Genomic DNA, 4,282 nt, shown 5'->3' on the forward strand with positions numbered 1-4,282 from the left:
CGTGGCGAGCGCAGCGAGCCCGCGAGGGGCGGCGGTGCGCGGTCCTCCGACCTTTTCATTCCCCTACTATCCACGTCGGCGTGGAGTTGAGAATAGATTAGTGTGGCGAGCGCAGCGAGCCACCGAGCCCAAAGCGTGGCAGAGGAGTGACACTTCCTTTTCTTTAAACAAACCGCTAAAAACACTATGTTTACATTGTAACAAGTGGCAATTAATTTTGTTAGCAAGTTTGGGCAGTAGCCAGCATCGGAGCTGAGCTACTTTGTGGGGCAGCAGCATTGTGGACATAACTGTGGATATTGGAGAACCCCATTTGCTATTTACCACCAGAAACCAACAGGCAAGCTAAACCAAGCGCTGAGGCATTTAACCCTATACTTACTAAATACCATCACAGGCTTGAATTTCAGTTATATAACCAACCTTAAATATTACTTATATTAATTAAGCATTTTTGCTTTATCAACCACTAATTGCTTCTACCCCCCCTTCCCTATCCCCCAACTTCCCATCTCCCCCCCACCCCCCCCTCTCATTTTTTTCCTTTGTTATGTCATAAACTGCAGCAATTTTGAGGACAAGTATTTAGCTGTAAGTCCATTGATGGCCATACAAGTTGGGTATCCAGTCAGATATTAATGCTCTAACCGCAGTTGGCCATACAGGTTGGGTATCCAGTCAGATATTAATGCTCTAACCGCAGTTAACCAGGCAATCTGAATTTTGGGAAGTAATCCTCAAAAAAATACCACCATACCTCACTGGAACTGCCCAAATACTTTCCGAACTTGGAAGCTAAGCAGTGACGGGCCAGAATAGTATTCTTGTGGGGGACCCTTGAAGAACATCTGGTGTGGTATTAATATAGAGGTATCCCTAAGATAATTGCACTGGATACACCTACTGCATGAGCAATACAAGCTGTGAAAATACCATAAATACCGTTGCTGGGGTAACATAGGTTTAGATCACCTGTAGGGATATATAAGGGATCAAAACCATTCATTTTTGCCCATAATCACATTGTCCATATATCAATGATGATAAGGACGTAATGCGCTGAATGGAGAGTAAGGTGTGAAAAGTGAAAAGTGCCATCACACAACATTTTATGTATTATATGTTTTATACAATTGGTGCCCTTTCCTCACCCCTTGTACTCTCTTTCTTCTTCTTCTTATTATTATTTTTTCAAAACTTTGGATATTTTTTCAAAACCTTGGTTACTCTATATTAAAAGATCGAAATAAATGTTAAGTTTTAAACTAATTTCATATTTACAAAAACAAGAGTGCGCCCACAAAGCCTTTTTTCTGTCTTGCGTTTGCCCTCTCCCGAGCAAACAAAAACCCCCACTCGATATTTTGCTTGTGTCAACCTTTTTGGGTTGACCTGCTATTACCACACTTGATGGATATAAAAGTCCTGGTGGCTTTACCACTAGTCCTGACCGCAACAGTTCACAGCTATTTCAGGCCAGTGGCACCAGAAAAGAAGTGCTACACCACCTATATACAACACCCAGTGACAACTGGTTCAAAATTTTTGTTCAAAGCCTGTTGATCGCTGTGTCAACACTCCTACAGCTAGTAAGCAATTGGCTCTCAAAGTTGGTGAGTGTTTCATAGGATTGTAGCAGAAGTAATTCCATACAGTATCGATTGTCTTTGGACCTAATGACTATGGGACATATGGGGGTTCATTTGGTCCATAAGAGGCTTGTGAAGGGCTCTAATGGCCCGTAAAGGGGCAAATGGAGATTTTTTAAGGCCCACATGAGGCTTGTGGAGAGTTTTGAAAGCCCATTATCTGCATGTGGAGGTGTAAGACAAAATAAGGTAGGATCCATTTAATTGATTTGTCCCTTGAATCCATAGTATATATTTATGCCACAACCCCCTCTCCTTTTGTCTTGTTCCTCAGTTTTTGTCTAAATCTGATTTTCAGTTCTGAGCTTGGGGGCTGGCCAGGCATCCATAGTCTTCTTCTCTGTTTCAGAAATGAGACATAATTTCATTGCCTCATCCCCAAACCCCTAATGCAAACATGCAGAGGAACACTGAGGAGATTATTTTCCTGATGGGTGTTCGGCAGCATGCATTCTACAACTACATGTTATGAGCAGGTGGGTCAGCATCACCTCTACAGGCCTGGACAGTTATCATGCCTCCCCCAGAGTAACATTCCCTGGGCAACGGCGCCCTCCCTACCACCTCACTGCAGCATTGTAAGAGAACCACAAAGCAAGTAGTAAAACTCCATAAAAACTGTAATGAAAAAATAGAAAGAATAGCAGAGAGATCCACTGTAACATGTTCCCTTACATTTGTAGAAATTGGCAATTCAGTATTTACCCAGGAGATTCCCTTTGGAAGAAGTTTTATGTTGCGAAGAAGGACCCCTCTACCCCAGTTCATTCCCCCCCACCTGAAGTTGTGCATGCAATGAGAACAAGTTCTACTACAAGTTTCTACTAGAAAGGAATCTAGGACGCGAGGGCATGAGCATATATTAGAAGAACAAAGATTTTGTTCAGCTACAAGAAAAAAATTCTTTACAATCAGAACAGTCAAACTTTGGAACTCTCTTCCTGGAGAAGTGGTGTCAGCAGACACAATAAATACGTTCAAAATAAGGTTGGACAAACACTTATTGGTTAAAAACATCCATGGGTACAAATGAGAAATATAATCTGTCTTTAAAATATCAGAACACACTATACAGCAATGGATAATCTTTTATAACATCCTAGGTTGAACTAGATGGACGCAAGTCTTTTTTCAGCCTTACCTACTATGTAACTATGTAAGTTCATTTCATCTAGCAAAAGTTGATATGCATCGTGGTAACTACTGATCCTCATGTCAGCTGACTCTGCTCCAGAGAAATGTAGAATTGCTATGGTGATTTTATATCCATCACTGCTATTTGCAGCGAGTTAGAAACTTTATTATTATTACTGGTTTTACAACCCCCAATATTGAATAGGCACCCTAAATGTTCATTAACTCTTTGAGTGCCAACATCTCTGTGAGAGATGTTCAAAATATCAGCTAAAAATGCCAGCGTCGCTCACATTTGTTATATAAATTCAAATAACAAATTTGTGTAAAAAGAAATTATATTTCCTATATAAAAGGTAAACATTACAGGTCATTATGATTAAAAAAATTTTGTTTGCCAAATTGCACACCTATGTTGACAAATTCACTTGGCACTCCACAGGTTAATATAAATATGAAACAACATATTTTCTTCAACACCTAATGAAAATATTGAAAGCATTTCACGTGTTTTGTTTCAGCACATCGCTATTCTTCATAAGTGTGATGTGCTTTAAAAATAGATTCAATTGTAAAACAAATGGTATATTTATATTTATCAGGAGCAAGGATGCTATTTGTACAGAAAAATAATCTGTGAAATGTCAAATTAGGAAATAACTGTTGGACTTTAATTGGCAAGTTTACAATCGTTGATTCAAGGAATTATTTTTAGCTTCATTTTTCAGGTCGCACTGCTAACCCGCTGATTATTAATCTGGGTAGAACAAGATGATAACCACTAGCTACAAAAGTATTTTTCTGTCTTTGTCCTCTAAATTATATTGTACAGTTTAATATGTTTAGGTACAATATAACATGCTGAAAACATGGCAATTAAATGGAATGATAATAAACATGTACTAGTTTCACCACTAGGTGGTATAGTAAATAATATACTGTATAAATACTGCACCCAGTTGCTTTGGTCAGTAATTTAGCTGTTTTTTTACTTCCTTACACACAAAACAAATGGCTGTCAGTTGAATAAATTGTAAAACTAATGACCATTCATTGCTAAAGTTAAAATTTAACCTCAACACATAACCATGTACTTTATAAGAAAGGTTATTTTATATAGCATTTCTCACATAAGCATTGCACTTTATGAAACCCTTTGGCATTACTTTTACTAAAACAATTAAAGCAATAAATGATGAATATTTTTATATTCTCTAAACTTATTTTATAACCTTTACAGTCAGTTCAATGCAATGTGGAAAGGCATAAATCACTGAAGGACACCCGTAAAAGTAGATGGTCATCCTTAAAATATTTTATAAGGTGTTTCCACATAAGGTTCCTTGCACTTTGGGCCTGATTTACATCCGTGCTCCCTTCTCATCCTCCAACCCCCCTCAACTTTTGTGATCCCTTTTTTCCTCCTACTTTCTTTCCTCATAGCACCCCCTGACTCCCCTGCCACCATTTCCAGCTGGTTTGCTAAAAATGTACACTAT

At 38.6% G+C, this 4,282-nt stretch overlaps 1 pseudogene; it reads left to right on the forward strand.

Moving 5' to 3' along the window:
* The first annotated feature begins 743 nt into the window (after positions 1–743).
* LOC146061856 (5S ribosomal RNA) lies at positions 744–863 on the forward strand (annotated as a pseudogene).
* Positions 864–4,282: the final 3,419 nt, after the last annotated feature.

This window comes from Crinia signifera, chromosome 2 (genome assembly GCF_055691185.1).
Source record: "Crinia signifera chromosome 2, ASM5569118v1, whole genome shotgun sequence".
Taxonomy (NCBI): domain Eukaryota; kingdom Metazoa; phylum Chordata; class Amphibia; order Anura; family Myobatrachidae; genus Crinia; species Crinia signifera.